Consider the following 22,174-nt stretch of genomic DNA (forward strand, 5'->3'; position numbering starts at 1 on the left):
ATACAATAAAACTTCAACAGACTTCTACCTAAATGTACACATACAGTGAAGCAATGTCCTCACTTATTAAAATAAAGCATTTAAATTACAAACATTTTCATACAATTTAAAAAAATTATATATCGGTAGCAGGTGCCATGCATCCTGCATTTTCGGTGTTACAAGTGGTGTCAAGCGAGAACTTATTGGGGGGGCAGGGTGGAGGTATGCTGTGTTTCCTGATGAAAGCTGTTTCCGCCTCTGTGTTGGTTAGGAGGAGGTCAGTTGAGGGCCTGAAACATACCTGTCTGGATGCTAGACACACTGCATCCGTACCTGGCGTTATGATCTGTGGTGCGATTTCGTATGACAGCAGGGCATCTCGTGGTTATCCCACGCAACCTAACTGCAAATTTGTACTTCAGTTTGGTGATTCAACCTGACATCCATGAACAGTATTCCAGAGAGTGTTTTCCAACAGGATAACGCTCGCCCACATGTAGCCATTGTAACCCAACATGCTCTACAGAGTGTCGACATGTTCTCTTGGCTTGCTCGGTCACCAGATCTGTCTCCAATCGAGAACATGTGGGACATCATCGGACTAAAACTCCGGAATATTCTACAACCAATACCAGCCGCCCCTGTATTGACCGACCAAGTGCAGGAGGTGTGGAACTGCACCGAACTACATCCCACAAACTGACATCTGGCAGCTGTACAATGCATGCACGTTTGCATGCTTGCATTCAACATTTTGGCGGTTACATTGGTTACTAATGTGCCAGCATTTCATATTTGCAATGGCTTATCTCCAGCGTACATCGTAATATAGCAATGTTAATCACTTAAATGTGTTACCTAGACCCTAGTTTTTGCAGAAATACGAAATGCTGCTGATTTGCAGTTTTCACAAAATTTGTTGGTAGTCATGGGATCATGTTGCTAGCCAATCTGCAGATTGTAATGCTACCTATAAAGTGTACTTTTTGTGAAAACATACACTTTTTTATATGGAACAATGCCTGTTGACATTAAAAAACTATAATTAGTGTTAATTAGAATGTCAGTGGTGTCTGTTGCAGGATTCTTGAGAGAGTCGTGTATGAGATATCGTATTTTGCAAAGTTCCTACAGCGACACTTACACAGTACCTGTGGCAGGACACGCTAAAGAACACAAGTGCATACCTTATTTATGCGAATTATATCTGGTATGGAAAGACTGCTACACACATGCTAGCATTTCAGTCGAGGTGTCCCAGCAGGCTGCCGTTATATGTCGTTGCATATCATTGGGAGTAGTTGCTATGTCCTTGTAGACAGCGTCTTTCATCTTTCCCCACATAATACGCGCGTCAAATACATGGAATGAGCCGACGAAGGTACATGTCCTCCGTGTTCAATCCAACGATTTGGAGACAGTTCGTGAGGACATGCTATAGTACGCCGTGCACTGTGGGCTGGAAGGGTCCTCCTAATCTCCAGAGGATGATCTGTTCAGAGGCTGCGATATTTGTGCTGGTTCAGCGTTTTGTCTGTGAAACACGGGCATATGAGCTGATGGTTCACTATCCCACACCACACGTTTACAGTCCATGTGCGCTCATGTTCCACCTGACAAAGACCACAGGGACTGTCAGTTGACCAATAGTGCTTGTGTCAGCGTTTCGCTTTTGCTTGATTGCTAAATGTGGCCTCATCATTAAATAAGATACGTGATACAACTGGAGTATCCTGCCTTAATGCCCATGTACAGAAGTTAACACGATTCTCGTAATCCCATGCAGCTCTTCATGGAGAGATGTGATAGGTATAGAACCTACATCAATGAACAATGCATAGGAGAATCGCCGACTCATGCGATTGTACGAGAGCTAACGTGCAGATCAACTGCAACAGCAACGAGAACAATAATTTCCCCCTCTTCTGAAGTCACATATTTCCTTCTGTTGCGTTGAAACTTTCACGTAACAGGTTGAAGAGGTTGATACACGAGGGTTGGAACTGAAATAGCGGCAACTATTTATTCACAACCGATTCAAAAGACTTACAGGTTTTCACCTGTTACTATCCTTCAAAGTAGTCACCAGCGTTTTGTAGAACCCGTTACCAGCGATGTCGAAGGCGTAGTATACCGTTAGGAGAGCCTTATCTATTGATGGTGCGAGTGGATGGTGTTATCCTAACGCATTACGTTCCTCCACGGCAGACAGTCAGTGCACACTATTACTGTTCGCTTTTGGAGCATCATCTGCGACCAGCTTTGCGAAAGAAGCGGCGACACTTTCTGTTCAACCCACCCATCATTTTACACGACAATGAGCGGGCGCATACAGCGCAAGCTGTGTCTGCTGTGTTCGGTCGATAGGACTGGGAAGTACTGTACCATCCACCACACTCTCTGGACTTAAGTCCTTACGACTTTGATTTGATTCGGAAGATGAAGGAACAACTTCGTGGCATTCGCTTCAGAACTGTTCCAGAAATTCGACAGGCGGTAGACCGCTCCATTCGCACCATCAACAGAACAGGCTCTGCTAACGGTATACTACGACTTCCACATCGCTGGCAACGGGTTGGGTTCTACACAACGCTGGTGACTACTTTGAAGGACAGTAACAGGTGCAAACATGTAACTGTTTTGTATCTGTTGTGAATAAATAGTTGCCACTATTTGAGTTCCAACCCTCGTATGATTGACTAGATGGTTGACATTTATTGGGCTATCGGGCTATCTTGCCACACACACGGTATGCTCTCCATACATTTTGAGCATGTCGGCTTTTTCTGTATTGGTAAATCCCATCGTCCACTCACGACCTACCGCTTGGACTGTCACACACTAACTGACCAGCAAGTCGCAGTGCACTCAAGGGACACATAAGCACGCTGTAAGCAAACATAACAACATTGTACCTAACAACTAAACAGGTCGAATAGCACAGACAACTGTCAGTGTCAAAACTTTTCAACTACGGTATCCTGTAAATGACTCTCACTAGGATCCTGCAACAAACACTACACATATTCTAATTTACCCTATTTTTAGTTTATTGTCAATAGGTATTATTCCATTTAGAAAAGTGTACATTTGCACAAAAAATACACTAAGTATTATGACAATCTGTTTATTGGCTAACTATACGGACCCCTGACTACCAGTTCATTCCGTGAAAACCGCACATCGATACCACTTTACATTAGCACAGCATCTGGGGTGCAAATTTTAAGTGATTCACCCAGAATAAACAATTTTTCCATTAAAAGTTCGTCAGTGAAGAATTAAATCACGATGTTCTACGACACTTGAGGGAGAACATAAGAACTAAACGTCCATAAAGGGAACATTCAAACGACTGCATACTCCACAGTGACAATGCACGACCACCAAACGCACCAGACTCAACTCCGTGTCACATCTTCCACTTTCCCAATATATATAAATGACCGAGTAGATAGTGTCGGAAGTTCCATGCGGCTTTTCGCGGATGATGCAGCAGTATACAGAGAAGTTGCAGCATTAGAAAATTGTAGCGAAATGCAGGAAGATCTGCAGTGGATAGGCACTTGGTGCAGGGAGTGGCAACTGACCCTTAACATAGGCAAATGTAATGTAGTGCGAATACATAGAAAGAAGGATCCTTTATTGTATGATTATATGATAGCGGAACAAACACTGGTAGCAGTTACTTCTGTAAAATATCTGGGAGTATGTGTACGGAACGATTTGAAGTGGAATGATCATATAAAATTAATTGTTGGTAAGGCGGGTACCAGGTTGAGATTCATTGGGAGAGTCCTTAGAAAATGTAGTCCATCAACAAAGGAGGTGACTTACAAAACACTCGTTCGACCTATACTTGCTCATCAGTGTGGGATCCGTACCATATCGGGTTGACGGAGGAGATAGAGAAGATCCAAAGAAGAGCAGCGCGTTTCGTCACAGGGTTATTTGGTAAGCGTGATACCGTTACGGAGATGTTTTAGCAAACTCAAGTGGCCGACTCTGCAAGAGAGGCGCTCTGCATCGCGGTGTAGCTTGCTGTCCAGGTTTCGAGAGGGTGCGTTTCTGGATGAGGTATCGAATATATTGCTTCCCCCTACTTATACCTCCCGAGGAGATCAAGAATGTAAAATTAGAGAGATTCGAACGCGCCCGGAGGCTTTCTGGCAGTCATTCTTCCCGTGAACCATACGCGACTGGAACAGGAAAGGGAGGTAATGACAGTGGCCCTCCGCCACACACCGTTGGGTGGCTTGCGGAGTATAAATGTAGATGTAGACATAGGTGAAGATGCGATCCAGGCTGTATGGGAAAAATCTAGGAAAAAGTAACAATTTTAATTAATATACTGTTAGAACTATCGGACACCAACTCAATTGTTGCATAATTTCCCAAGAAATTGACGTCGATGAGGTCCAGCGAATGAAGGAATTTTTCTTGAAGTCGACTCGTGCTGTAGAAGCGCCACGGCTACTCGCAGGTCCAAAGCCGGAGCGAGAGCGGTAACGAGGCGATGTGTGAGCAGCCTACGCAGCCAAAGGCAGGCCTCCGCCCCTGAGGGCTGCAGGCGAGTAATTGGCAGCACAGCGCACTCCCCCCCCCCCCCCCCCTCCCCCGTCCCCGTCCTCTTCGTCCTCCTGCGGCCAAATTAGCTGCCACGTCCTCCCACAGCTGAAACACAAGACTTCTATAAGCAAGGAAGCAGCAGTTGCGGCAGTTCGTTGGGAATGACTGACCAGCAACTTTTAACGACCTCTAGGAGTTGTGATATACATTAAAGAGAGGAAAAAAAAGAGCTCGTCGTCCAGTCCCTGCAGGCCCAAGGGATGTAGATCGGCCGCCGTGATATCATCTGCGTTGCGGCGTCATGTCGATGCAGTGTGGAGGGGCATGTGGTCTGCACACCACTCTCCCGGTGTTTTGCAGACTTACCATTTAGCGATCCCTACCCCTGAAACGTATTGTTCCTGTCGTGACACATTACTACATCGGACACGCTAACGGCGTTGTACATCGCGATTCGTTGCGTGTGGAGGGCTTCGTTGGCCTTTCTTTCTTCCTTCCTTCCTTCCTTCCTTTCTTTCTTTGTCTGAGCCTTGTCCCACTGTTACGCAGGGTCGGCCATGGTTAATCGGATGTGGCATGGTAAGTTTTAAGGGGTGGCCAGATGCCCTTCCTGCCGCCACCCCGTACCCCCGGGAAGGAATTAGTGTACCCCAGCTGTCTGTGTCTAATGTAAGCCATGGAATAGTGCGAACGTGTTGCAAATGTCTGCGAGTCATGTAACTGAGGCGGAACGTGGGGACCAGCCCGGTATTCACCTAGGGGGATGTGGAAAACCGCCTAAAAACCACATCCAGGATGGGCGGCACACCGGCCCTTCGCTGTTAATCCACCGGGCGGATTCGATCCGCGAGTCCAGGAAGCAGCGCATTAGCGTTCTCGGCTACCCTGGCGGGTTGGAAGGCTTCGCTGGCCATTTCGTAAAAACAAGGTTCCCTTGATACATCTTTTAGGGGATTTGCTTACGTCGGATCTTGTGAAGTTATCTCGATGCCCCATTTGGTTTTCTAATGTAAAATCCGTGGCTCCGCACCAGCATTTTGTCGATTATGTGTAATAGAATGGCACACGTAGAAATTTCGACGCTTCTTTAAAAGAGGAGCCTCTAAATAGTGGGATGCCACATTGTATTACTGACAAAGAAAAGGGAACAGCAGTGTTTAGAGCCAATACAGTGCTTACACTTGAATATAAGTTCGCGAATTCTAACCTTCACTTATCGAGCATCAGTTCAAGCTCTTAAAATTATCTCCACACGAATTAATAACAGATCCAAGAGTTATACCCACAGGAAAAAAGCCAAGTGTGGTACTAACATTATTAACAAAATAAGAATAAATTCAAGTTACTGTGTGTGGTCAGAGAAACCACAGGGAAGCGACGCGAACGGCCAGACCCCATTCCAACGGCCAGGTGCAATTAAGATAAGCTATAAGCACACAGTGTCCACAGGGCATTACTGGACAGTTGTCCATTTAGAGGCGTGAACTCAAAGTGATCTCAGCTTATAATGGTAGTATAATGTTGAGACCAGCACTTCTTTCTAAACGGTGAGGACCGTGGGACGAGAGGAAGGTAGAGAGACCAAGGAAAAAATCCTTAGTCCTCTTCATGACAGACATCTGCGCTGACTACTCAGCTACGTAGGCAGACTTATGGTGTACATTGTATTGTATGTTGTATTGTATTGTATGTTAACCGGGGACCTAGATACGACGGAGAGGCTCCGTCCCCGCCGCAGCCGCAGTGGTCCACAACCCCACGACGAATACCGCAGTCCACTTCACCCCTCCGACGCCCCACACTGAATCCAGGGTTAATGTGCGGTTCGGCCCCCGGTGGACCCCCCCAGGGAACGTCTCACACCCGAAAACCTCAAACCACACACACACGAGTGTAACCCCTATGTTTGCGTGGTAGAGTAATGGTGGTGTACGCGTACGTGGAGAACTTGTTTGCGCAGCAATCGCCGACATAGTGTAACTGAGGCGGAATGAGGGGAACCAGCCCGCATTCGCCGAGGCAGATGGAAAACCGCCTAAAAACCATCCACAGACTGGCCAGCTCACCGGACCTCGACACAAATCCGCCGGGCGGATTCGTGTCGGGGACCAGGCGCGCCTTTCCGCCCAGAAAGCCGGCCGTTAGAACGCACGGCCAACCCTGCGGGTCATGATGTACATAGTCTCACATAAAAAGTGAAGCACCCAAAAGACATGACCACCATATGTCCATACACATACACACCATCGGCGGGTACGTAAATAGTTAGTTGCAATTCTCTGTGGGGGGTGGTACAGTCACCAGCGAGCAATAGTGGTGTTCTTGTCTAGTGTTTTTCCCAAACAGGGGTATATAACGGCGTGAACGGTGTCAGATGATCGTTGTGAAGGACGCAGAGATGCCGCGTAGGCGTGTGGGAAAACGTTATCTTCACTGACAAAGTTTGAATGAAGCCTCATTGTGGGTCTGTTTGGCCGGTTGGTCGAATCGTGCAATACCCAGATATGCGAGCCATTCAGATATGACAGTGCCCCTGTTGGTTTGCATGGGAACGTGAGGGCAGGCGTACTCGTCACCAAGGTTCCGGTAGACCACGTGTAACCACTACTAGAGAGGATCGCCTTATGGTGCACCTCCACATCCTAACGCCTTCAATTGTCGCCTGCAATGCGAAACAAGGAGTAAAGGACCCTCTGCAACAATCTGTCTCATCCCACACAATTAGTCAGAGACAAGCAGCAGCTAGACTAGAGAATTACCGTCCCATGCAAGCTGCCGTTAACACAACGTAAACTGCAGCGCGGTTGCAGACTGAAGCGCCTAGAACCGCTCGGCCACAGAAACCGGTTAAAAACAGTAGCCGGTCGAAGTGGCCGTGCGGTTCTAGGCGCTGCAGTCTGGAACCGCGAGACCGCTACGGTCGCAGGTTCGAATCCTGCCTCGGGCATGGATGTGTGTGACGTCGTTAGGTTAGTTAGGTTTAACTAGTTCTAAGTTCTAGGGTACTAATGACCTCAGAAGTTGAGTCCGATAGTGCTCAGACCCATTTGAACCATTTTAAAAACAGTAATCGGGGTCATTGTAAAATTCTTTTTAAAGAGCTAGTTTTTAACTTACGATACCTTCACTGACTCATAGCGTTAGCGGCCCACGAAAGGGCCGGACCCCATGAGGCAACTGCGCAGAATGCAGACATTGGAGCTATTCTGCAACCACGTGGGGGGTAGGCGGAAGAATTGCCTCGCCTCGCTTAAAGAGGAACACCTTGCAAAGAGCCTGTCGAACAATGAGAAGTGTGCCGGAAACTGATGGACACGTGCAGCAACTGGGATGAAGCATAGACACAAAAGCGTTAAGAATGACACGTGGGGGCGTTGTGAGTCTTCTGTCGTCCAGCAGTTGTTTTTAGCTGTCTTAAAAAGCCAGAATATGCCGAGAATTTAAAAACCCTGCATTCACTAACCCAGTTTACACTCAAAGCGCCAAGAATTCACACAGGGAGGCGTGTGAGACTAAAGAACTATGTAAGACGTCAGCCCGCTTAAAAAGATGTTTTCTGTACGGGAAGGACGTTGCTGATAGATTAGGGCCCCAGCAGATCCTTACACCAAGCACAAATAACAGTGTGTCCAAGCTTCACGCAGAGTGAGCCGTTACAAAGAAGTGTTGTGTGGTTGCTTTCGCAGCACTAAAGAATGCAGAAAAACTTCGAAGCAATGTGCGACCAACGCCGGGAACAGCCTTGACAGTGAAAAGACAAGAAAGACACCATTCCCGATTTACACACCATCCCACAAAAGACAGAAAATTTGCGCCCTGCCCTGGGAGGCGTGGTCTCGAAACGGCGATCAGTCACTGGGCAGTGCTGCAAATTTAGTCCGCCAATGAAAACGTTTAGAGAAGGAAAATTTCGAGGAGTGACTGAGCAGAGAGAGGAATGAGAAGCGAAGAGGACATTTGGTGAGACAGCGCGGAAGCAAGAGGACGTGAAGTCTCTTCCATCCATTGCCTACATCCGTCTCCCGCAACAGTGATGTCGCAGCTTCGGCCTCGCCGTAAAGCCGTGAGCCGCTGATGAAAGCTGCCGACTGCCCGCCGCCGCTACGAAGCGACAGGCCGTCCGGACGCAGCACCTGCCGCCGTCGTGCTTCAGAGGAACGGTGTAATAGTTCCTTCCCCGTAATAACCGAGACGTGTCCACGCCCATTCAGATCGGCCCTAAGATTTGTCATTTTTTTGTTGGTAAAACGTACTAAAATAAATGCAATCATTTGATGTTTTAGTTACATTTCAATCTTCCATTCGTTCACCAGCCCCTTAATCTCATAACCTTATCTACATCTACATGGATACTCTGTAAATCACGTTTAAGTGCCTGGCAGAGGGTTCATCGAACCACCTTCACAATTCTCTATTATTCCAATCTCGTATTCAGCGCGGAAAGAACGAACACCTATATCTTTCCGTACGAACTCTGATTTCCCTTATTTTATCTTGGTGATCGTTCCACCCTATGTAGGTCGGTGTCAACAAAATATTATCGCATTCGGAGGAGAAAGTTGGTGATTGGAATTTCGTGAGAAGATTCCGTCGCAACGAAAAACTTCTTTCTTCTAATGATTTCCAGCCCAGATCCCATATCATTTCTGTGACACTCCCTTCCATATTTCGCGATAATACAAAACGTGCTGTCTTTCTTTGAACTTTTTCGATGTACTCAGTCAGTCCTACCTGGTAAGGATCCCACATCGCGCAGCAGTATTCTAAAAGAGGACGGACAAACGTAGTGTAGGCAGTCTTCTTAGTAGGTCTGATACATTTTCTAAGCGTCCTGCCAATAAAACGCATCCTTTGGTTAGCCTTCCCCACAACATTTTCTATGTGTTCCCTCCAATTTAAGTTCTTCGTAATTGTAATACCTAGGTATTTAGTTGAATTTACGGTTTTTAGATAAGTCTGATGTATAGTGTAACTGAAGTTAAACGAGTTCCTTTTAGTACTCATGTGGATGACCGCACACTTTTAGTTATGTAGGGTCAACTGCCACTTTTCGCACCATTCAGATATCTTTTCTAAATCGTTTTGCAGTTTGTTTTCGTCTTCTGATGACAGTATTAGTCGATAAACGACAGCGTCATCTGCAAACAACCGAAGACGGCTGCTCAGATTGTCTCCCAAATCGTTTATATAGATAAGGAACAGCAAAGGCCCTGTATCATTACCTTGGGGAACGCCTGAAATCACTTCTGTTCTACTCGATGACTTTCCGTCGATTACTACGAACTGTGACCTCTCTGACAGGAAATCGCAAATCCAGTCACGTAACTGGGACGATATTCCATAAGCACGCAATTTTGCTACGAGCCGCTTGTATGGTACAGTGTCAAAAGCCTTCCGGAAATCCAGGAATACGGAATCGATCTGAAATCCCTTGTCAATAGCACTCAGCACATCATGTGAACAAAGAGCTAGTTGTGTTTCACAGCAACGATGTTTTCTAAACCCATGTTGACTGTGTATCAGTAGATCGTTTCCTTCGAGGTAATTCATAATGTTCGAACACAATATATGTTCTAAAATCCTGCTGCACATCATCGTTAACGATATGGGCCTGTAAGTTAGTGGATTACTCTTACTACCTTTCTTGAATATTGGTGTGACCTGTGCAGCTTTCCAGTCTTTGGGTACGGATCTTTCGTCGAGCGAACGGTTGTATATGATTGTTAAGTATGGATCTAATGCGTCAGCATACTCCGAAATGAACCTAATTGGTATACAGTCTGGACCAGAAGACTTACTTTTATTAAGTGATTTGAGTTGCTTCACTACTCCGAGGATATTTACTTCTACGTTACTCATGTTGGCAGCTGTTCTCTATTCGAATTCTGGAATTATGTGTTTGATTTCACTTAATTGTTGGCTCTCAGCGTGCGGCGATCACATTAGCAATTTGCGTACTATGTCATGTTACAGAGTTTTGAAGCATTCACTACATTGCAATGTAATTAGTAATATACATGTCATTTTATGCAAAATACAAAAGAACTCTCAATGTGCCATACTTTTGGTGGCCAGCGTGGATCTCATTAATAATTTGCCTACTATGTGAAATCCCAAAGAATTTTCAATTCACTACCAACACCACCATCCAAGTACTTCTACCAGTCCATTATGCACATCAAGAAAAACTATCCATTTTACAATGATACCATCATACCGCAGACAACTTTGTCACTGTGTCCCTTTGATGTCTTCCTAGATTTTTTGTCGTTTTTAGTAATTCCTTCCCGGTATATATAACAATATGCTCGTCAAAAGAAGTATAAGTTGGTGATGCCATCGAATTCCGAAGTTGATATCCAGTGCTAGTATATTCATTTCCACTTTTCTGGGAGAAAGAGCCTCTACAATAAATAAATTATAAGATAGATAAATTATGCCAAATTTAACCTTCTTACAGAATTTCTTATAAATTTTTATATTATTACTACAATTAAGATATAAATATATAGAGTTATTTGAAAGTGTTCTGCAGCACACAATATTTCATCGCTTGTGCGGTAGCGAAACATGAACGATAAACACTTCAAACTTGAAGAGAATAGAATTCTTTGAAATGTGGTGCTACAGGTGAATGCTTAAGTGGAAGTGTGTGGCTTTCACTCGGTATTGTGCAGAGTTCTCACCACATCTGACTATCGAGCGGCGCTGAGTAGATACTCTGCCAGTTTAGTCAGTTTAGTCTGGACTGACATGGGTTGACTTAGGACACAATAGTGTACAGACATTACGTCAGTAAAGTAGTGAATTGTAATGTATGGACCCGTGTCGTATCTTATCGCATCCGTCGGTATCTGATTTCCTACAACGGATGACGTCGACGTCACTAATATAGGAACTCGGGTACGGAGTGTGCGTTAAGATACGACACGGATCCATACGTTAGAATTCATTACTTTATTTACGCAATGTACGTACTTATGACTGAATATCACAATAGCAACAATTTTTACTGGCCGACATTCTTTGCTATTTTCCTGAAAGATCATTACCTAATACGGGCAAAAAAAAATGGTTCAAATGGCTCTGAGCACTATGGGACTTAACATCTATGGTCATCAGTCCCCTAGAACTTAGAACTACTTAAACCTAACTAACCTAAGGACATCACACACATCCATGCCCGAGGCAGGATTCGAACCTGCGACTGTAGCGGTCACGCGGTTCCAGACTGAAGCGCCAGAACCGCACGGCCACACCGGCCGGCCTAATACGGGCAGTTTTATTTTTACCTACTAATGCCGAGTTGCTCATAAAAATGAGTGCCTCGACTTTCAAGGTCGCATCACTCTCATGATTGTGTAAAACAGCAAGCACCATGGAATAGTCGTTTCGCTACGCTGTGTGGACTTCAGATCAGCACCGTGTTGCAGCAAGCACAACGGTCATCGAGAGATCAAGTATCCAGCCACGCGGTCACTGGGGGGTTAACCGATCTAACAATGTTTGTATTTAGAAGCCGTTGATTGAATCAGCCGGAAAGTCTCTGATGTCTGGCAGAACCTCCGAGGGGCTGTACGGTACGGTACAACTATTCGTTTTCCTGACATTCGAGCCCGCTCGCTCGGTGGCCCAGAGAGTCAAAGGTTCTTCAGAATTTTTTTTGCGCGAGTAGCACCAATTTTCGGCGTCCGTTTCACTGGCATGCTTTATTATTTTTGACCTTCACTTGCAGGCAACGTTCAACTTCTTCCCGTATGGACGGTATCCTCATTAGACAGTTGAGCCTCCTCCCCCCCCCCCCCTCCCCCTCCCCCCACCCTTTGTCCCTAAATCTCTTGTGTTTCCAACCTGTTGTTAGCATTGTGTGCTCCTGTTTCCTGCCTGTACAGGTAGAATCTGGAGACAATACGACTAGGTATCCTGCACCACTGGGGTCAGTGATAAAGTGTCTCCCATCCCGAAACTTCCTCAGAAGAGTTTAATTACGGAATATGTTGCGAATGATTAAAATGCGTACCAGACAAGTACTTGGCCGTTAAAGCCACAGTTCTCCGTCGATTCCGCCGGCTGCTGTGGCTGGCTCTGAGCACTATGGGACTTAACATCTATGGTCATCAGTCCCCTAGAACTTAGAACTACTTTAAACCTAACTAACCTAAGGACAGCACACAACACCCAGCCATCACGAGGCAGAGAAAATCCCTGACCCCGCCGGGAATCGAAAGCTGCTGTGGCAGAGCGGTTCTAGGCGCTTCAGTCCGGAACCGCGCTGCTGCTGCGGTCGCAGGTTCGAATCCTGCCTCGGGCATGGATGTGTGTGATCCTCATAGATTAGATAGGTCATCAGTCTGTAACAACAACGACACTGTACTATTGTACATATAAGTAAATTTTTTTCCATCTGGTTTTTCGATAAAATAGTGTAATTGATGTTCTGATTTCATTTCTTTTTAGTTTCATGTCATTGTGTTAAGAAAACTGTAAACAAGTTTCAATGTGAATATTAATATTTATGTCAAATGTCAAGCAATATTGTAATAGAATTGAAATGTAACTAATTTTGGAACTGTTGTAAGATGTTTAAAATTGTAACTGTGCGTCTGGTCCATACGTAGGCAATATGTTAGGATATGTAGAATGCAAAACCTCGGGTGAATACCCTGTCTGTAAGGGAGCGGTAAAAGGTGGATGGCAGGCGAGCGCGGGAAAATGCGCACGGGCACTGCACGGCAAAACGGGCTCAGCAGCAGTAGTTGGAGTTAGGCATTGGTCTGAGCAACACCTTCTGGAGCGAGGAGGCTCTCCTGGAAGACGTAGTTTCACTGAGCCTCGGATACGCTGTTCCAACGCCCACACAGCATGGCAAAATTCCATAGGCACTAAATGGAAAAGTATGGCGACGCAAAGAAGAATTAAAGTGCTGACAAGTCAAGAGCCATAGCTGTGGTTGTATGTGTGCTCTGTGCCTCGCCATCTCGCCGCCAGCCAACCGCCGCATCGATAAAAGCAGGTTGAAACTTTTAGTACTGTATTCGTATGGACCATAGAGTGAACTGTTCAATAATAAACTAAATTTTACCAGAACTTTCCCCTCATTTAATTATCCTCACAACTAACCTAGACAGGGTCCTTTCCAAATGTTGTGCAATCCGAGTGTCCCGAAATGAAAAATTAAATTTTGTGTTAATAATAATTACTTGTAGACCTAGTTATGTTAGAATAGTGTTTAAAGAAATGTTTTGATGATGAAACAGTAAATGAATAACGAAGGTCCAACGAAGTTGAAAGATAACTTTAATATTAATATAGTAATGAAGTTTAATTATTTCGAGACAGATATAAAGGTATTTAAGTGAGAAGTAAATAAGGTAAAAAGATTAGTAACTCATATACTGGAAATCTTAAACGCATGATAATTTCAGTAATCAATTTTTTTTCATATAGTCATCATAACAGTTTCAGGGTCCCCCCCCCCCCTTTTATTCATTTGAATTCTGAAGTGTTCCACATTGGTTTGACCAGCAAAAGTTAAAGTCAATATATAAGTCAAAATTTATCAGTGTTTTATATTTATCAAAATTGACATTTTGTGTGTGGCTCGAAAGTGTTATTTCTAGGGTAACCTATGCCCGATTTTAATCAGATCAATAGACAGTACGAAGTTTTGTAGTATACATTATAGTGTAGTGTTATGTATTCATGGTTTTTCCATATCAGTACAGAATTCATGGTTTTTCCATATCAGTACAGAACGTGAAACTCAGTTCAATAGATTTTCTGGTTCTAAAATTTTACTATATTATGCAGTGTTATTACGTACTGTTTTGCATGAATATACACCAACTTGTACAGGGTAGAAACTCAGTTAACGCCTAATTAGGCTGGCGACCGTACTATTGTCAAATTGGTAGCATCTTCAGTGTTGCTTTTGGTACATACTGACGTGTAATTGCATTTTGAACTTACTTGACGGATCATTGTTATTACAGAGTGGGTGTAAGTCTGATTTGCCACCATTCAGGTACACGCGGTCGATATCTGTAAGAAAATCCTTTCTCATAAGGAGAACCCCGCTCAGTTACCATAGCACAGGCTTTAACGAATATTGTTTGCCCCACGCGCACTTTCTAAGTCCCCTAGACTTAGAACTACTTAAACCTAAGTCACATAGTGCTTAGAACCATTTTTCTCCGTCGACTCCTATCCCATTATGGTGCTATTCTACACACCCCGTGAGAAAACCTCTGAGAGAAATGTTCTTAGATGTGAATGTAAATGCCGTATGGTATTGTTGGCTAGGACATCCCATGGGTGGGTTCAGCCCCCCGTCGGAAATTGTGTTCTTTCTCCACCCTCAGTGGCTCCTTCCCTCGCATATACGTGAGAAGTGTGTGGTAAGCGTATTCGTAAAAAGGAAGGAAGAGTGGGACTCAACGTCCCGTCGACATCAAGGTCATTGGAGACGGGTCTGTATTTGTAGAGCATAGGTGCCATTTCCTTCAACTGGGTCTTGAACGAGTGTAAATTCATTGTGGACACGCTCCTCCACGCTCTTCGCTATGTCCTTTCTCCCAGGGGAGCGACTACCGCAAAGTACGCAGGAGATGAGTGTATAGTGTAGTGTTACGTTTATGTTGATGATAATGATGATGGTGATGATGATGATGATGATCATGGGAGAGGGTGAAACTCTCTCCTGCCCTCGAATAGTACCAAGGGAGCCGCCGGGCTTAACGCCCCTATCCGACGGGCGGATCAGCAACAGTGTCACATGCCCTCACTTCATAAGACATTGCTAGGTGGCCTGAAACTTAATCCAGGGTACTGGCGCAAAGACGGGTGATCCAGAACGCTACATCACCACATCTCGTCACCTTTCCGCACCTTGCTGGCATGCGTTAGTGACCTCAGTGGAAACACACATTGTCAGAAACACAAATGGCTAATGAAAGCTCGAGTCAGACACGAAGGCATGATCAAATAGCTTAATATTTACGGCGACTGCCGGCCGGAGTATCCGAGCGGTTAAAGGCGCTACAGTCTGGAACCGCACGACCGCTACGGTCGCAGGTTCGAATCCTGCCTCGGGCATGGAAGTGTGTGATGTCCTTAGGTTAGTTAGGTTTAAATAGTTCTAAGTTCTAGGGGACTTATGACCACAGCAGTTGAGTCCCATAGTGCTCAGAGCCATTTGAACCATTTACGGCGACTGTTCGCCATAAGCAGCAAAACTGGGTTCGAGTCGCACTGTAACTATCCTACAGCTCCACTCTGCTGATACATACGGCGTAACTTCCTTCCTCTCTGATTAAGAGTGTGTGGTCGTACCTGCTACACTGGATTACCTTGGTACAAACTTTACACTTCGACAACTGTTCTTATTTAAACTGAAGTATTTTATAAATGCTAATCGCATCTAAAACTGTTTAATTGGTGATATGGTTAGCGTAATTAGTACGGAGCATTGAGTGGAAATTTAGGGACCGTTTTCTCTAGGAAAAAAAGCACTTAACACGCCACTTCATTCTTCCCTTAATTATCGTTGTGATAATTAGATTTTCCCACTAAAACACTGTGCCAGTAACCAATACAAACTGACCTCGAGTATTTTCCTTCGGAAAATATATAATTCTGCCTCCTTAATTCGGTCGCCAGCCCAGAAGAGAGAAATTTGGAAAATAGGTTTCTTCATCTAAGTAGAAATAATAAATGAATTTATCTTTGAATAAATGCAACTTTAGTTTTTAGTTTGAGAATGGAAGTGGCAAGATATTTTTTGTCCTTCATAACCACAAACTTTACGAAACGATTTTTTCAAATACAAATGAAGTTAGTTATTATTAGACTGAACTTACTTTTGTCTGTGCCTGACACTTTCAGCCCCAAGCCCGTATGTTCTACGAGGCAGCGTATTTTGTTGATTAGTTAGTTTTTTTGTACCTCTGACTACCGACATACTGTTAGTTATTAGTTGCACGAGTAGATGGCGTGAACCTGCTTCTTGTTTGAGCGGTACTTCTTTCGTTGTGTGTCACTGTTTTCGCCTGCGGATAGAGCGCTTATTGGTGCGCCATGTTTTATCCGATGAGGAAATTGCCGATTTTCTGACTTTTGAAGACATTGTCGATGCTCTAAATCGCGAAGATGATGATTTGGACGAGACAGGTGTCTCTGAAGGTATGCTTTTCGCTAAAATTCTGCAATAACGCGTATTTACATCGTTTAGCAAAAGCAGATAAACAGGATGTATAAATTTTCCAAATTTGTATTTTTTGTGTCTTGTCCCTTTTTTAATTGAAGTAACAGTTGAAAACAGTGCTAACATTTCTTCCACGACAGAAATGGTGAGTGGAGTGAATGTGACACTGCTTCAGTGATACCAGTGAACACAACTCCGAGGATTAATCTCGCGGACATCGATCGCTAGAGTTCACTTCTTGATTTTCTTAGTACAGTTATAACTGACGATGACATAATCGCATAGTCTGTGCACAGATGTCTGTGCAACACAAACAATTCAAAGAGAGCATAGGAAAAATGAACTGAAACCTCATTCAGTTTTCAATTATTAGAAGCCAGTTTCTCTTACTGAAATTAGAGGCTTCTTGGGCATCGTGTTCTATAACTGCGTGTCAGTAGACCAAAATTAACAGATCCCTATTACAATAATTTGAAAGAGTGATGCGTTCAAGTTTATCGCCCTTCTAAAAAAATCGTATTTACATGCAGAAGTATGGACGGCAGTTACACACGCTTACTGAAGTTAACAGTGGCTGCGTTGTAAATTTCGAAGTTCTTGCTGCAAAACACAACAATGACAATTCGTCGTCAGCAGTTATTAGGCTGAAGACTTGCAGAAATTGCTTAAACAAAGAACATACTGTTTATTTAGATAGGTGCTATTCCAGTCCAGAACTCTTTGAGCAGTTATCTCGCGAAGATACTGGTGCGGTAGGGACTGTGAATAAAAACAGGAACTCAATGCCTAAAGATAAGGTTACAGCTAAATCGAAGGTGAAATGACATACAGACGAAAACGAAATGTGTTGGCAATGAAGGACAAAAGGGTCGTATTTTATTCATAATGCGCAAGACATTTACTCACTTCTGGATCACACACAAGAAGGAGTGAAGTAATAAAGCCACATCAAATCTTATATAATAATTTGAACAAAGATGGAGTGGACCTTCGAGACCAGCGACTAGTACAATGTGTTCAGGCACAGAACTGTAAAATGGTGGCGGAAGCTGTTTTCTTACTAGCAGTATCGAATTCATTTTGGTTACACAGTTTGTTTCAGAAAAAGTTGCTATGCAGGTGGCACAGCGTCAAATGCCACCAGCTCCAAATAACCAATATGAAACTCTAAGCAGACTGCCAAAAAGACATTTCCTGCAACATTTACCATCCAGAAGCAAAATATATGCTTCTCGTGATTGTCACGTTTGTTCCTCAAAATCAAAGGAAGAATGTGGGAAAGCATCTCAAAAGTCAGTGCGAACAGCACCATATGGCGTCATGTACGGAATCTTGATTTAAAATATTCTATACCATAAAGTAGTATGATTCCGTGTAGAAAGTGCTATTGTATTTCAATTCGATATTCAGCACTGATCATTGTGTGTTTATGAACTCATTTATTCTACTTACATGAAGGTATGACTCGTTTAATTTTACAAAAACAATGCCGTGTGTAATAACATAATTTGTCCAAACTGGATTTTGTTCATGGTGTGGGTTTCTGTAGTCATGTCCCAGTTCATGAACCACGGGCAACGTATGAGTGGCCAAGTAAGTGGTCCCGACAGTCGGGATACCAGTTACTTTGGAATAAGGCTGGGCATCTCGGACATATTCTGAGTCGTGGTCACCTTTGTGCTCATACGGCAAAGACTGCCAAATCCACCGGTTAGTCCCTCAGCCGTTAGGGGTAAAACCCAATGGGACTCGGGGCAAGTAAGGCTAGCAACCTGCTTCCTTGGTACTTTAAATATGATGCTGGCAATAATCAGAGCAAAATGCCTCGGACCTTTGGAGGTGACGGAGTCCCACCTCTGACAAATCAGGGACTCCTAAGATACGACTTGGCAAACAAATGGTAATGAGATGGGGAGCTATTAATATCAATGGGGGCTACTCTGGGAAGAAGGTAGAGCTGGCAGAGGCTGCAAGTAAGATAGGGCTGGACGTTTTAGCTGTTAGTGTGACATTCGGGTAAGGGGTGAGAAAGAAGAGGAAGTGGGAGAATACAAGGTCTACCTGTCAGGAGTCAAATCAGGAATAGCACAATGGGGTGCAGGGCTTTACATCAGGAAAGAAATGGAACCCAGCGTAGTTGCAATAAGGTATGTAAACGAACGACTGATGTGGATAGATTTGACAGTGTCTAGCAAGAAAATTAGGATTGTGTCAATATATTCGCATTGTGAAGGGACAGATCAAGATAAGATGGATAGTTTTTATGAGGCACTTAGTGATGTAGTTGTTAGAGTAAAGGACAAGGACAGTGTTCTGCTCATGGGTGATTTTAACGCGAGGATTGGAAATCGAACAGAAGGGTATGAAAAGGTTGTGGGTAAATTTGGAGAGGATATGGAGGCCAACAGGAACGGGAAACACCTCTTGGATTTCTGTGCCATTATGGGCTTAGTAATCACAAACTCCTTTTTTAAACATAAGAGCATTCACCGGTATACTTGGGAAAGCAGGGGAACCAGATCTGTCATTGACTATATAATAACAGATCAGGAATTCAGGAAGGCTGTGAGGGACAGACGTGTATTCAGGGGATTCTTTGATGACACTGATGATTATTTAATCTGCAGTGAAATTGGGATTGTGAGGTCGAAAGTGCAGAAGGTCAGGTCCATATGTAGGAGGATAAGAGTGGAGAAACTTCAGGATAAGGAAATCACGCACAAGTACATAACAGCGATCTCAGAAAGGTACCAGTTACTTGAATGTAGTCAATTACAGTCATTGGAAAAGGAATGGACAAGGTACAGGGACACAGTACTAGAAGTGGCTAAAGAATGTCTTGGAACAGTAGTGTGTAAAAGTAGGATGAAGCAAACAGCTTGGTGGAATGACACAGTCAAGGCAGCCTGTAAAAGGAAAAAGAAGGCGTATAAAAAATGGCTACATACTAGAACTCAGGTAGACAGAGAAAGTTATGTTGAAGAAAGAAACAAAGCCAAACAGATAATTGCAGCATCCAAGAAGAAATCTTGGGAAGACTTTGGAAACAGGTTGGAGACATTGGGTCAAGCTGCTGGAAAACCATTCTGGAGTTTAATTAGCAGTCTTCGAAAGGGAGGTAAGAAGGAAATGACAAGTATTTTGGACAGGTCAGGAAAACTGCTGGTGAATCCTGTGGATGCCTTGGGCAGATGGAGGGAATATTTTGAAGAGTTGCTCAATGTAGGTGAAAATACGATCAGTAATGTTTCAGATTTCGAGGTAGAATGGTATAGGAATGATGATGGAAATAGGATCACATTTGAGGAAGTGGAGAAAATGGTCAATGGATTGTAGTGCAATAAAGCAGCTGGGGTGGATGAAATTAAGTCGGAACTCGTCAAATACAGTGGAATGTCAGGTCTTAAATGGCTACATAGGATAATTGAAATGGCCTGGGAGTCGGGACAGGTTCCATCAGACTGGACCAATCTTTAAACATGGAAACAGAAAAGATTGTAACAACTACAGAGGTATCTCTTTAATCAGCGTTGTGGGTAAAAATCTTCTCAGGTATTGTTGAAAGGAAAGTGCGAGTATTAGTTGAGGACCAATTGGATGAAAATCAGTGTGGGTTTAGGCCTCTTAGAGGCTGTCAGGACCAGATCTTTAGCTTACGGCAAATAATGGAGAAGTGTTATGAGTGGAACAGGGAATTGTATCTATGCTTTATAGATCTAGAAAAGGCATATGATCGGGTTCCTAGGAAGAAGTTATTGTCTGTTCTACGATATTATGGAATGGGAGGCAAACTTTTGCAAGCAATTAAAGGTCTTTACATGGATTGTCAGGCAGCAGTTAGAGTTGACGGTAAACTGAGTTCATGGTTCAGAGTAGTTTCAGGGGTAAGACAAGGCTGCAACCTGTCTCCACTGTTGTTCATATTATTTATGGATCATATGTTGAAAACAATAGACTGGCTGGGTGAGATTAAGATATGCGGACACAAAATAAGCAGTCTTACATATGCGGATGACTTAGTTGTGATGGCAGATTCGACTGAAAGTTTGCAAAGTAATATTTCAGAGCTAGATCAGAAATGTAAGGACTATGGTATGAAGATTAGCATCTCCAGAACGAAAGTAATGTCAGTGAGAAAGAGATATAAACGGATTGAGTGCCAAATAGGAGGAACAAAGTTAGAACAGGTGGACGGTTTCAAGTACTTAAGATGCATATTCTCACAGGATGGCAACAAAGTGAAAGAACTGGAAGCGAGGTGTAGCAAAGCTAATGCAGTGAGCGCTCAGCTACGATCTACTCTCTTCTGCAAGAAGGAAGTCAGTACCAAGACTAAGTTATCTGTGCACCGTTCAATCTTTCGACCAACTTTGTTGTATGGGAGTGAAAGCTGGGTGGATTCAGGTTACTTTATCAACAAGGTTGAGGTTACGGATATGAAAGTAGCTAGGATGATTGTAGGTACTAGTAGATGGGAACAATGGCAGGAGGGTGTCCACAATGAGGAAATCAAAGAAAAACTGGGAATGAACTCTATAATGTAGCAGTCAGGGCGAACAGGCTTAGGTGGTGGGGTCATGTTACACGCATTGGGAGAAGCAAGGTTACCCAAGCGACTCATGGGTTCAGCAGTAGAGGGTAGGAGGAGTCGGGGCAGACCAAGGAGAAGGTATTTGGATTCGGCTAAGAATGATTTTGAAGTAATAGGTTTAACATCAGAAGAGGCACCAATGTTAGCACTGAATAGGGCAATAGGGGATCATGGAGGAATTTTATAAGGCGGGCTATGTTCCAGACTGAACGCTGAAAGGCATAATCAGTCTTAAATGATGATGATGATGATGATGATGGATTTTGCTCATAGTTGCATATTAAAGAAGACAAAATAAGCTTAAAGTTGTAAATTTGTATTTATATGTTCAGTATTTTCCAAGATATAAATTTTTGAACATAATTAAAATTGTCTTGATTCTGCGGACGTGGACAAGTATTGGGCCGGTACTAAGAATTTTATGTCAATTAACCACACAAATTTTGCGTTAACTACAATGTCTTTTCCACTTAGCCAATAATATTTTAGATAGGACTTAAACAAAGGTAAGTAAAAGGTGCCCATGTTTCTGAAATAAACCGCTTACAGCTGTATGCGAACTTTTACAAAAGCACGACCGGTTTTGTGATTTCAGATGACACCTTCAGGGTGCACATTTATAAGATAGCAAATGTACAGTCGTCGTTATGGTAGAAAACAGATACCTACCCTAATAATCTATGCTCATGACAACCAGTATGAAGTACTCACATGTCAGAAAAACACTTAAGCTCTAATACGGGAGCCGGCCGTTGTGGCCGAGCGGTTCTAGGCTTTTCAGTCCGGAACCGCGCTGCTGCTACGGTCGCAGGTTCGGATCCTGCCTCAGG

At 43.8% G+C, this 22,174-nt stretch overlaps 1 protein-coding gene across 1 annotated transcript in view; it reads left to right on the forward strand.

Annotated features, from left to right (window-relative positions):
- LOC124619856 (dipeptidase 1-like) overlaps positions 1-22,174 on the forward strand; it is a 539,272-nt gene that overhangs the window by 324,883 nt on the left and 192,215 nt on the right. The gene's annotated exons all lie outside the window — the stretch shown is intronic.

This window comes from Schistocerca americana, chromosome 6 (genome assembly GCF_021461395.2).
Source record: "Schistocerca americana isolate TAMUIC-IGC-003095 chromosome 6, iqSchAmer2.1, whole genome shotgun sequence".
NCBI lineage: Eukaryota > Metazoa > Arthropoda > Insecta > Orthoptera > Acrididae > Schistocerca > Schistocerca americana.